Source organism: Triturus cristatus, chromosome 10 (assembly GCF_964204655.1).
Source record: "Triturus cristatus chromosome 10, aTriCri1.1, whole genome shotgun sequence".
NCBI classification, from domain to species: Eukaryota; Metazoa; Chordata; class Amphibia; order Caudata; family Salamandridae; genus Triturus; species Triturus cristatus.
This window is the reverse complement of record NC_140593.1, coordinates 845,187,852-845,201,940: the sequence shown is the minus strand read 5'-3', so window position 1 is coordinate 845,201,940 and position 14,089 is coordinate 845,187,852. Positions and strand designations below refer to the sequence as shown.

Below are 14,089 nucleotides of genomic sequence, written 5' to 3'. Positions count from 1 at the left end.
AGGGCCATGCCTCCAACATGGTTCCGAAATTTACAGTACCACAACCCGATCTCTTTCTTTGGAAGAAAGGAACGAGGACCACTTTTATTCCAAAAGGCGATTTTAAAACCATACCTGAAATCACACTAGAAAAACACTTTGCATTTAATGTTCCTACACTGATGGTCCACCCCAGAAAAGCAGTTGCAAAGAAGTCCGGCACTGAAATTCTATACGCCAAAAGTGGGAAATAGCGTGCAGGGAAAGGAACTTTCTCACCATACACGGCGTCTTATAGCATTGAAAAGAAGAAATGGTCCTATATAATAAGCAGCCTAAAAATAATTCCACAGCATGGGCTCGTCCGGGATTTGAACCCAGGATCTCTCGCACCCGAAGCGAGAATCATACCCCTAGACCAACGAGCCTGACTCCCCAGTTGGCAATTTGAACAATTTCTGATGCGTCTTTCAGAAACAAAGCAGTGCTATTTGGCTGCTCTCTCTCTATGTGAGGCACACAAAGTCATGTTTTCTCTCAAGGTGTTGTTTTTTCACTCTTGCAAGGAAGGGATCAGCCGATATCCTAGCTGCCAGTGAGCAGAAAAAAGGCACTGATGAGAACTGCAGGCACTTTCTGGCACTTGTACTTCTCTGCAAGTCCTGGACCCTTGCCCCATAAACTTCCACCCCAGAAGCAAGGGAGGGCCTGCCAATTCTTGCTCCTAAGAAAGAGACGTTTGATTCTTGGATTCAAACACACTCACCCAGCACTCGATCAGGCTCGATCAGGCGAGATTTATATGAGTGGCTCGCAGGACTGAAACACTCACCTAGGAGACCCAGGGTGGCTGAATTCCCAGAATGGCCATTGTTGGGCAAGTCACCTCCTTTCCCCCTGCCTCAATCTAGAATTGGCTGCAAATCACAAAATAGAGTTCAATGTCCGTGTGTACTGCCTACTCCCAGCTACCTCTCTGTCTTCCTTATGTAAATTAATATTCGCAAGGGGGGACCAATGACAATCTGCTCCTCCCACATAACCAGGAAGCCCTGTTGAACATGTCTGCCTGTGTTGTTGCAGGGACAGTGCCTTCTCCGCCCAAAAGGTGGCAGGAGAGCCTCACAACAAAGATGGGATCAACTGCTTAGTGAGAAACCAGCACGGCAGTTAGTGTGATGGAGTGCAAATTTAACGGAAGTTGTGCCTGAGGTGCCCCTTCCAGGAATACATGGAATTGTGATTGAGGGCCCAGCCTGATCGTTGGTGGATTTCTCGTCATATGTTACAGGTCCGTGCAAAGATTGTGGTGTGTGGGGAATCCACTGCAAAAAACAGGACAATTTAAGGGTGTAAAAGAGACCTGTCAGAAGTGGGATTTGAACCCACGCCTCCATGAGGAGACCAGAAGTCTCAGTTGCACTGAAGATCAAGCTCTCTTGAGTCTGGCGCCTTAGACCACTCGGCCATCCTGACAGCCCTGGCTATGTACAGGTCTGACTCTTCTGTCTGCACTTGCCAATGTTTGCACTTACAGCGTTCGCAGCAATGTCACAGGTGTAAAGGCCCCACAATACAACATGGCATGATAAAAAAAAAAGCTAGGCACAAGAGCGACCACTGATGGATGCGGATTACTTTGTTTCGTCTTGGAAAAGTAAAGGAAGTTTCCCACGGCTCGCTGGGTTCATGGACCGCCTCTTCTTAAGCTTGCATTGAGATAATAAGGTTTTAGAGGGTGCACATAAAAGCAGCTCATGCACAGTGTTTCTGCCCGGTCTCGAACCTGGAACTTTTCGCGTGTTAGGCGAACGTGATGACCACTACACTACAGAAACTAACTTGCTGTGTTTTACTGTTAGAGCAAGGTTCCTCTCAAGGATTCTCTCTACTTCTATTCTGCTGTATCAGCAGCCACTCAGAAAGGGAGGAGCAAGTGTGAAAACTGCAGAGATATCAGCCAACATGCTTGCAATTAGACGTATTAAAAATTTACTTATTCAGGCATCGACAGAGAAATATCTGATGCCTAAATGCCAGCAAGTACAGCTTGGGAAAGCATCACCTGGGACACTCACAGACTAAGCATGAAGGCAGAAAAAGCATGGTGATCCATTTTTCTTCTGAGGTTCAAAATATTTTGTGCAACAATGCGTAATGAGAAATAGTCAGGCATTGTGAGTTTTGCGTAGGATTCGTATGTTTACCTCTGAAAAAGGGCTCATCCGGGATTTGAACCCGGGACCTCTCGCACCCAAAGCAAGAATCATACCCCTAGACCAACAAGCCGAGACACGCGAGAGTCAACTATCGCACCGGCTCCGGGGCTTATTGGCAGCGAGTTGGTGAATGCTTCACCCAAAGCAAGCAACTGCACATGCTGCTCTCTTCTGCAATATGGTTGCTGTCTTTTCCATGGCCGTCATCGAACAAGAAATGAAAATGCCTCTATCCTTCAGACATTTTGTTTGCTCTAGGTATATGCTCTCGGTGAGGACAATAAAACCATTTCTGCTCTCATGCCTTGCTTTCATCAAGTAGGCCCACCCTTCAGTACAAAAGGACGTGCAAACGAATGGCGCAAACTATCGTCACTTCTCCTTTTTGAGCTGTCACTGATGCCCCTGGTGAAGAACCGGGGTTTAACCCAGCGGCGTCAGGGGCACGTCTAAGATCTTCGAGTTCACCTGTCTTGGTATACAGAGACACGGAATACTTCTGGATGGCATCAGAGACCAAGTTTATTAGCTGCAGCTAGTAACAGTGATCCTAGAAATACATCACGGTGTAAATTCTCAGGAGACTGCTCATTTTACTAAGGCGAGATGTCTCCTTTTATATCCAATATTCACATTATAAATGTACACCCACTGCACAAAATTCTAGCCAATAAGGTACATTTTCAAACAAAGTGTCACATAACAAAAACTCAATTTACAGTATCCCAACCCAAAAGTTAATTATTAGGAATGTCCCAAATTCAATCTCCACAAGCCGGACAAACCTATAATTGAAAGCATAACCCATGTAATGAAGAAACATAAAAAAGAAACGGTAACAGATGCTGAACAAGATAAGGCATGTACAAGGAAACTAAAAGTTAACGATGTCCTGAACATTGATTGGCAATCTCAGACAAAGATCGATGAGGGAAATTGGCTTTGCGGGGTCAGTTTCAGGTGCAGAGGTCAGTTTCTTACAGTTCATTTCAGAGTCAAAAAGAAACCTAGTTAATGTATACATGAACTAAGAAGGCCAGGCCACTTTATTCGCCAGGCTACCTTCACAGGCCTACGTGAGGGCAACACAAAATGGTGGCACAGAACAAAATGGAGTCAGACTTGAGAATTACAGAACCTCAGACCCTCCTTTTGCCATTACGTAGGCAATAACCTAAGACTCATGTTAATCTGAATCTAGGTCTATGTCGATATTCATTAGGTCATCAAGGTGTTGCTGTAGCATCATCTTATTATTCTCCACTTCTCTCAGGACAGGTCTCCGAACACACATAGTAGCACAAAGACTACAAATGGTGGGACCACACTGGATGCAAAGACAACAAGAGAAAAGGATGGTTAAAACCATACCAAGGAATGTCAAAATCTTCCATCCCCATTTGGACAGCAGTCCCCAAAACCATCCGGTCAATGACCAGTCTCCTTCGTCTACATGGATAGACTCAGAGATTTTATACAATCTAGAGATGGCTTGGTACACTGTAGGGGCATTATCTGGTATGTAAACACAGCAACTGGATCCAATCAATTTACATACTCCTCCTCGATCTGCAAGTATGATGTCTAATACCATACGGTTCTGCAAAGTCAAAAGGCGGTCCGCTTGAAGCTCAGCTGTAACATTACTAAGAGCACCTGCTGTCTCATTAATAGTAGCTTCAACAACGCGGACAAGCTGTCGAATATGCCTACTATTGATCATAGGACCCCAAAAGGGCAAGAAGCCCTTGAAGAAATCTCCTACTTCGTGTGCTGCGGTATCTTCCTTATTGAAGACACCTCTACCATATCTCGTTCTATGATAGTCTGAAACAGTAGTGTATGTAGGGGGAAGTAGAAACGCCACATAACACGTTCCTGAAAAATCAGGTGGCAACCATGTGTAGGCTCTGTCATGACAAACAAAATATGTGCCTTTAGCTGGCACAAACGGTGGAGAAGTCCGAGATGAATAGACATAGGTTTGAGCACACACACTCTTACCTAGCTGAGCTTTCGGATTCCGACCATTACCTTGAAAACAAAAGTGCCCTCGGTGGGGTACAATCCAAATAGTGGGAGACCTTTTTCATCTCTCCTTCTCTGTATAATTGGTACTATATCCAGTCACGTTCCAACCAACGTAAGCCTGCATCTCATCCTTAGGGATAGCATTATATGCATCAATATCTCGGATCATAGCTACTATTCCCCTTCTTAAGGCACTATTGCTCGAGTTATCTTTAAGGGAACGTAATGGGCGTACCTCATTTGCATAGATAAACATGGTCTGAAAAGCCCACACAGACCCATTAAAAGAAAAAGACAAAACCAAATATGGCATACCTTTATCTGTCGTATGAGGCATAAGACCACAAACCCAACAATTAGTGGTATTTACTACTAACTGATGCTGATGCAACAACTGTATAAACAAGTTGTTGACAAATTCTGATCTCCTTGTCTGTTCATATTCAGGCAACGTAAAAAAAAGTGCAAAGAAACAGTAGTGAAAGAAAGCATAGGTTGGGAGGTGGGTGCAGATATCTGTTGTATAGCATAGACAGTCCAACCCACACAAGCTAATGTGATACTTCAAAACATCAAAAAGCACAATATTATAAAACATTTGCTATGTATCAATGTACAAAATCTTGTCTTAAGATCTATTCTCTCAACATCTCTTTCAGTTACAACAGACTCCATCCTCTAACGTGCTGCTCGCGGCAATTTTCCTTCTTCACTCAAGTGTGCGTCCAGGCGTCCTAGACGTCCCTAGAACCGCAGACCTTTCGTCAATACGCGGGCCACCCCTTAAGCTCTTATACCGCGACCCTGCAGCTGAACCCGGATGGTGGTTCGAAAAAGAAAAAGAAAAATAGTCTCTTGTCTGAAAGAGTGTAATTCACAAAAAATTCAAATTTTATTTGTCCTTTTTAGACCTTAAGTTGTAGCGTTCTTTACCAGGCACAGTTTGATCCTGAAAGAGTGTCTCTGGGTGCGTAGTATCAAGGCTCAAACACGGCGGCACAGCTTCTTGCAAGACTTTCTCATCCGCACGTTCTGACTGAGTCCATTCCAGATGTGCATCGCAAAAAGGTACAAATCTCGGAACCCTTTCACTCTCGGAATCAGCAACACCTTCCCGGACCCACTTATCGTACGGTAAGGGCAAAGGTATCTTCTTATAATGGGTACCATATACCCAGTTTTTCTTGCGAACACCTTAATAGCAGTCCGAGTTGATAACAGGACTTGGTATGGACCGGTCCATCTTGGTTCCAAGTTCTTTGACCTCTGGAAATTCTTGGTTAGAACCCAGTCGCCAGGTTGAATCGTGTGGCCTGCGTCTACAGAAACTGAAGGCAAAGTGTCATGGACCTGTTGGTGAAGAACACGCAATTTAGCAGTCAAATCATGTAAGTAGTCAACCAACATAGGGTATTCGATATCACTGTACTTCTTAGGCCTCGGCACACCCCAGACATTCGCCGGGCGTCCAAAAACAATCTTGTATGGGCTAAGTCCCAAGCGAGAGTGTACTGTCGTTCTCGTGGACAAAAGTGCCAATGGTAAGGCATCAGGCCATGTAAGACCAGAGCTCGCTTGCACCTTGGCCAACTTCAGCTTCAGAGTGCAATTATAGCACTCAACCAGGCCTGCTGACTGGGGGTGATTCGCAGCGTGGAATTTCTGTTTAATACCCAGACCCGCACATACTTTCTTCATAATCTGACCCACGAATTCACTTCCATTATCACTCCATACCATCCTCAGCAAGCCATATCTGGGAAAGAATTCTTTAAGCAAAACCTTGGCTGTAGACAAGGCAGTATTATCCTTTAGGGGGTAGGGCTCTATCCATCTGGAAAAGGCAATCACAAGGACATACTTCAAGTTATTGCATCTTTCCATATGAATATAGTCTATCTGCAGCCCCTCGAACGGATACGTTGGAGGAGCAAAATGACCCGCTGGAGTTGGGGTTCCCTTTCCAGGATTATGCATCAAGCAAATCATGCAGTGTTTAACCAAATTCTCAGCACACTTAGGAATTCCACCATTCTGCCATACCGGAGCCAACAACTTACATATCCCTTTTGAACTAATGTGAGCCAACCCATGAGCCATAGTAACCACCGGAAGCACATATGCATCCGGCAACAACCATCGCTGGTGCTCTGACAACTCAACCCAACAGCCTGTTGAATCCAACATTCCCGTACTCTCTCTCCACATACTCAATTCTTTCTCAGTAGCTTTTGCCTGTATCATCTTCACACTTTCTGTTGTATCTTCACACATTCCTCCTTCCGCAACCCATCTGGCAGGACCTGCAACATACATCCGACTCGTCACATTTTTCGCCGTTTCTCTCGCTACTTCATCTGCAAACGCATTTCCTTGACCCACATCATCCGTAACCTTCTTATGCACACTACACTTCCCTATCGCAATTTGGGTCGGCAAAGTAAGTGATTCAAGAAGTTCACTCACTAATTGTCCATGCTGAATTTTCAAACCATGGGAAGTAAGAAATCCTCTCTCTTTCCACAAGCGACCAAAACTGTGAGCCACGCCAAATGCGTATTGGCTATCAGTATAAACATTCACTCTCTTTCCTTTTGACAACACACACGCTCTAGTCAATGCTATCAACTCCGCTGCTTGCACTGAATTCTGTGCAATACGTGCTGTTTCAACAATCGTGTGCAAAGTTGTGACAGCATATGCTGCAGTCGTCACTCCATTCGGAAGCTTAAAGCAAGAACCATCTACCCATAGGGTACCATCAGGATTCGAAAGAGGAGTATCTTTCAGATCAACTCTACCCTTCGTTTCCTCCTCTGTCCGGAGAAAACAGTCATGCTGTTTCTGAGCATATGTCTCTACAAAATCGGCAACAATGTAGCTGGATTCAATGTGTTGCACCGCTTGATGTGCACATGGCTAGCCAAAACTGACAACGCACAACCTTCTCTCTCGTGTACATAAAGTGTAAAAGGTTTACTGTTGTCGGGGGTACCCAACACCGGAGCAGAACACAATGCATCACGCAATTCGGAAAAACTCTTCTGACATTCGTCAGACCAAGGAAGAGGGTGTGGGGTGTCCTTAAGAGTAAGTGCCAACAAAGGTTTCGCTAGCAAAGAAAAATTCGGAATCCACTGTCTACAATACGAGGTGATACCTAAGAAGGCACGCTCCTCTCTGTGTGCATGGCACAGTCATTTGGGTAATCGCTTGAATACGCTCTGGGGTCAATCGCCTTCCCTCCTTCGACAAGAGATGACCTAAGTAGGTCACTTCTTGGCGGCAATACTGCAACTTCGAAGGTGACACTTTATGATGAAGGTCAGACAGGTGTCGCAACAAAGAAAGAGTAACTTCTTTACAAATCTCTTCATCATCAGCAGCAACCAACAGATCATCAACATACTGGATAAGAGTAACACCAGAAGGCAATGCAAGAGTATCAAGCTGAGTTTTCAAAGCCTGACTGTAAATGGAGGGACTCTCACAATAACCTTGAAGAGCGCGCTTAAACCGAAAACTGCAGCCTCCTAAAGAGAAGCCAAAAATATCCCTACTTTCCTCAGCAATCGGAATACTGAAGAAAACGTTCTTCAGATCAATAACAGAAAACCAAGCAGCTGAGGCAGTAATGTCCGGGACAACAGGAAACTGTGGCACAACAATCTTATTGACCTCTCGAAGGTCGATCACAAACCGATACACAGGTGGCTGAGAAGAGTCAGTATGCTTAAGGACAGGCAGAACAGGACTGTTGCACACATTACCTCTCGTTTCTTCAACCACACCTTTCTCAACCAAATCATAGATAATCGCTTAAAGAGCTCTTTCGCCATCCCTGGAAATGTTATACTGGGGAATGCGTGGTAATTTAGCATTCAACTTAAGGGTAACAACATAGGGTGGAATCTGCAAGAGACCAACATCATTGGGGCCTGTAGCCCAAAGTGTATCAGGGAGAGAACGCAGTTCCAGTGGCAGGCGATCCTTAGACAGATATATCGGGGAAATCACTTTCTTACCCACCGTAAGATGTACTCCTGAAGGAGAACAATGTAATGTTGCATGCAATCTTTTCAACAAGTCCAAACCCAACAGATTCTCGCCACAGCCCATCGTTAGAATAAGGGGAGCCTCCAATTCTCAAGGACCAATAGAAAGGGGCAAAGTACAAGAAACCGGATTACGAACTGGGGCGCCAGAAAATCCTACTGAAACATTGGTTTAGCCAGACAAAGGTGCGCCGGGGAGTTTAGAGTGCATGATAGAACTCTTTGCTGCACCAGTATCCAAAAGAAAAGGTTCTACCACACCTGATGTACTCACCTCAACATAAGGTCCACTCTGGTCTACTGGAACTGACACTACTCCCTCCCTTTGTCCATGGCTGTCCTAACTATCATTAAAACCAGCACTCTCACTTCCAACATAATAATCATCAGTGTAGTACTGAGTGGACTGGACGGTCGGAACATTCTGTCGGTCAAAATAATTCATAGAATTCTGAGGGGAAAAGAAACGTTCATTCTGGGGAAACGTACCATGTCCCCTACCCCTAGGTACTTGTTGGAAACCACCACGACCTTTCAGACCAGACATACCATTCGCACGCTGTAGCAAGATCGGGCAACTATACTTGAAGTGACCTTCTTCTTTACAATAAGCACACTGATTAGGGCCTAACGGGAGTCGCGAAGCAAAAGACTCAGGCTTCTGCAACAGTTTCTGAAACTGTGGGGGTTGCTGAAACTGAGAAGATTGCTGAAACTGACGCTGATTAGGGCGAGGCAGATAAGCCTGCTGCAGAAGAACTTTCGTTTTTAATTCTCTAGTCTTCTTCTCTACTTTATCCTTCTCATCTTTATCTCTATTCTCATAGTATTGTGCAGTAGCCAATATCTGAACCGAAGAAGAAACAGCCCATGAACTCTCAGAATCCTTTAACTTATTAGAAAGTTCAGGAAGTAAATTAAAAACAAACTTATCTACAAACAACCTCTGACCACCTTCTGTACTCATATCCTGACCACTATGATCAATGAATGTTTCCTCAAACCTAGTGAAGAAATCAGACACACTCTCGACTTTCTTTTGTTTGCATGCTGCTAACTTGTCCCAATTCACCCGCAGAGGAGGCATCATAGTTTTCATTAAATTAATAATCCTACCAGGTAGTTCTGCAACTAAGGGTTCAGGATTGGCACCTCCTACCTGTCGACCATCTGCAGCAGTAATATTAACCCACGTATCTCCTAACTCTGGCGCGTGATCCTCGTGACGGATCTTCGCCCACAAAGGTTGAGGAACTACATTACCCATAAACATATCTATGTCAGCTAAATTCATAACACACGCATCAACTGTCTGAGACAACTCCTCATAATAACCAGCAGGATTTTTTACGGGGGTCAGGCAAAGTCTGCTTAAGAGCCAGGACCTCAGCTCTCTTCCAAGGGACATGCACCCACACTCGCTGAAAATGAGCCGGTGCAGCCGCAATACCATGAGCGGCATCAGCCACAACTGCCTCTCTCCATACAGGGGGGACCTCCCTCATAGGATACTGCTTCACTTTTCTCCTAATAGAAGGGTCAGGTTCGAACAATGACTGAGGTGGAAGTCTAGACCTAAAAGTAAGTAGTGTCTCTACCGCTTCCTCAACATCGGACCCCACTATCGTCCCTTTAGCAAATTCAGACTGAACATTAAGCAATTCCAGTGGAATTGAACCCAACTCATTATCTTGCCACTCCTGATGAAGGAAGGTACACATGACATCAAAAACATACCTTTGTTTTGGTGCCTCCCACTGTAGGAAGATATCCATAACCACTTGTGGACTATACTTGGAGGCATTCGAAACCCATCTACGAGCAAGGAGATCTAACACTGCCCGCTCTTCGGGACCAGGGAGCTGACTACGTGTCTGCTTACGTTCAGAAACAGGGGTCATATTCAGTGACCCAAAGAAAGGAGAAAAAAGACTAGTGACAGTCTCAGTCATTCGTTGCCGAGCAGAAGGAGAAGAAGTTGACATGAGGACAGGAGACAAAGTGTTTTGAGGTGACTGAGACGTAGGGACAGAATTAAGAGAAGTCGACGATAAAGGAGTGTAAGGCAAAGGAGTTTGAGGCAAGGCTGGTGGCAAGGCTGGCGGCCCTGGAGGGGGATGTGCCGGGGGAGGAAGAACCACCTGTGAAGCAACGGGTGGCTGAACTACAACAGGGGGTTGAACGACAACAAGGGGTGCAACAACTGGAGGTAACGGAGGTGCAGTGGCACCCTGCACATAAGGGGGTGGTAATCTCAGTAAATGTGACATCAAAGGATCCTTTTCAGGGTCTACAGTCACATTTGAACGGGGAGGTGGCAAAGCCGGGTAACATTTGTCAATGGCCATGCAATGTTGTCTATCTGACACTTCAATCGCACGATCTTCTTCATCTTCCTTAAACTGCCTAGCAGCTTGTATTACCGATATATTCCTTTCCTTCCTATCTCTCTTAGCTTGCTTAATTTCTCGCTGTTTGGCTTCCTTACGCCAAAGGCGGTAAGAGTCAAACATCGCCGGCCGGGCTTTCTTCTTAAATAGTGCAACTTCTAGATTATCTAAAACATCTGATTCAAAACTACCATGTTGGGGCCATCGTAAAACACCATCTTTCCTTGTATAATGGACCCATACTTCATTAAAGGTAATGGGACCTACACCATGCTTTGAATAGAGCTCATAAGTTGGAGTTCCAACTGGAGGTATCGGACACGAGTCCTCCAATCGGGAATCCCTACTACAACTACAACAAAACCATTTCCTAAATTTGCTAAAACCAGGCATCTTTTAGCTCACTAGTCTTGCTTCAAACTTCAAGGGGTTGTCAAAAATGATACACTCGCAAATATACAAACCCCCCGGCTTCGACTATTGCAATGGCCGAATCAAAACCAAGAAACAAAACAAAGTCGTGGGAGTGACCCACTTATACTTAACCAAAATGTCTGTCACGCCACCAGAAGACCGTCTAACGTCTCGCCTTACAAATCATCACGAGAGGGTCCAAGACAGGACGACAGTCAGGGCAGCAGTTCTTCGCAGCCATCGGAAAGGGGAAGCCTCGCAGAAAAAATCCTTCGGTCCACGTCGACATGCAGGGGTCGATGAAGTGGCGGCCGTCCTCCAGAATTTCCTCACGGGGCTCCTCACAATCTTTGGGCTTGGACCAGTACCGCTGAAGTCGTCCCACGTTGGGCGCCAGTTGAAGAACCGGGGTTTAACCCAGCGGCATCAGGGGCACGCCTAAGATCTTCAAGTTCACCTGTCTTGGTATACAGAGACACGGAATACTTCTGGATGGCATCAGAGACCAAGTTTATTAGCTGCAGCTAGTAACAGTGATCCTAGAAATACATCACGGTGTAAATTCTCAGGAGACTGCTCATTTTACTAAGGCGAGATGTCTCCTTTTATATCCAATATTCACATTATAAATGTACACCCACTGCACAAAATTCTAGCAAATAAGGTACATTTTCAAACAAAGTGTCACATAACAAAAACTCAATTTACAGTATCCCAACCCAAAAGTTAATTATTAGGAATGTCCCAAATTCAATCTCCACAAGCCGGACAAATCTATAATTGAAAGCATAACCCATTTAATGAAGAAACATAAAAAAGAAACAGTAACAGATGCTGAACAAGATAAGGCATGTACAAGGAAACTAAAAGTTAACGATGTCCTGAACATTGATTGGCAATCTCAGACAAAGATCGATCAGGGAAATTGGCTTTGCGGGGTCAGTTTCAGGTGCAGAGGTCAATTTCTTACAGTTCATTTCAGAGTCAAAAAGAAACCTAGTTAATGTATACATGAACTAAGAAGGCCAGGCCACTTTATTCGCCAGGCTACCTTCACAGGCCTACATGAGGGCAACACAAAATGGTGGCACAGAACAAAATGGAGTCAGACTTGAGAATTACAAAACCTCACTGGAGCACAGTACATCATGCTGGTGAGGGATAGACGGCTTCCATTATCTCAGCTTTCCTATAAGTTGAGAGTGTAAATGCCAACAGTAAGCTGCTGGTTCTGCTCAGTCTCGAACTAGGGACCTTTCGCTTGTAAAGCAAACATGATAACCGATACATCATAGAATCAGATACTCTTGCAGCAATCATCTTGGCATGTAGTGGGCTGGAATGCACAGACCAAGGGCCAATGTCCATGAAGCTCAAAGTTGGACCCTCCTTACCCGATCTTTTTCTTTGGAAGAAAGGAACGAGGACCACTTTTATTCCAAAAGGCGATTTTAAAACCATACCTGAAATCACACTAGAAAAACACTTTGCATTTAATGTTCCTACACTGATGGTCCACCCCAGAAAAGCAGTTGCAAAGAAGTCCGGCACTGAAATTCTATACGCCAAAAGTGTGATATTGCGTGCAGGGAAAGGAACTTTCACACCATACACGGAGTCTTATAGCATTGAAAAGAAGAAATGGTTCTATATAATAAGCAGTGTAAAAATAACTCCACAGCATGGGCTCGTCCGGGATTTGAACCCGGGATCTCTCGCACCCAAAGCGAGAATCATACCCCTAGACCAACAAGCCTGATTCCCCAGTTGGCATTTTGAACAATTTCTGATGCCTCTTTCAGAAACAAAGTAGTGCTATTTGGCTGCTCTCTCTCTATGTGAGCCACACAACGTCATGTTTTCTCTCAAGGTGTTGTTTTTTTCACTCTTGCAAGGAAGGGATCAGCCGATATCCTAGCTGCCAGTGAGCAGAAAAAAAGGCGCTGATGAGAACTGCAGGCACTTTCTAGCACTTGTGCTCCTCTGCAAGTCCTGGACCCTTGCCCCATAAACTTCCACCCCAGAAGCAAGGGAGGGCCTGCCAATTCTTGCTCCTAAGAAAGAGGCGTTTGATTCTTGGATTCAAACACATTTACTCAGCGCTCACTCAGGTTCGATCAGGCGAGATTTATATGACTAGCTCGCAGGACTGAAACACTCACCTGGGAGACCCAGGGTGGCTGAATTCCCAGTATGGCCATTGTTGGGCAAGTCACCTCCTTTCCTCCTGCCTCAATCTAGAATTGGATGCAAATCACAAGATAGAGTTCAATGTCTGTGTGTTCTGTCTACTCCCAGCTACCTCTCTGTCTTCCTTATGTAAATTAAAATTCGCAAGGGGGGAACAATGACAATCTGCTCCTCCCACATAACCAGGAAGCCCTGTTGAACATGTCTGCCTGTGTTGTTGCTGGGACAGTGCCTTCTCCGCCCAAAAGGTGGCAGGAGAGCCTCACAACAAAGATGGGATCAACTGCTGAATGAGAAACCAGCACGGCAGTTAGTGTGATGGAGTGCAAATTTAACGGAAGGTGTGCTGAGGTGTCCCTTCCAGGAATACATGGAATTGTGATTGAGGGCCCAGCGTGATCGTTGGTGGATTTCTTGTCATATGTTACAGGTCCGTGCAAAGATTGTGGTGTGTGGGGAATGCACTGCAAAAAACAGGACGATTTAAGGGTGTAAAAGAGCCCTGTCAGAAGTGGGATTTGAACCCCTGCCTCCATGAGGAGACCAGAAGTCTCAGTAGCACTGAAGATCAAGCTCTCTTGACTCTGGCACCTTAGACCACTCGGCCATACTGACAGCCTTGGGTCTGACTTTTTTGTCTGCACCTGCCAATGTTTGTACTTACAACGTTCACAGCAATGTCACAGGTGTAAAGGGCCCACAATACAACATGGCATGATAAAAAAAAAGCTAGGCACAAGAGCGACCACTGATGGATGCGGATTACTTTGTTTCGTCTTGCAAAAGTAAAGGAAGTTACCCACGGCTCGCT

The 14,089-nt window shown here is 45.1% G+C and overlaps 2 non-coding genes across 2 annotated transcripts; both read right to left on the bottom strand.

Annotated features, from left to right (window-relative positions):
* Positions 1–335: 335 nt before the first annotated feature.
* On the bottom strand, positions 336–407 carry TRNAP-CGG (transfer RNA proline (anticodon CGG)). Its single transcript has one exon. It is a non-coding gene; the product is annotated as a tRNA-Pro (tRNA).
* A 936-nt stretch (positions 408–1,343) lies between these two features.
* Positions 1,344–1,455, bottom strand: TRNAL-CAA (transfer RNA leucine (anticodon CAA)). The gene is made up of 2 exons: positions 1,418–1,455; positions 1,344–1,389 (listed from the first exon to the last, which is right to left on the bottom strand). It is a non-coding gene; the product is annotated as a tRNA-Leu (tRNA).
* Positions 1,456–14,089: the final 12,634 nt, after the last annotated feature.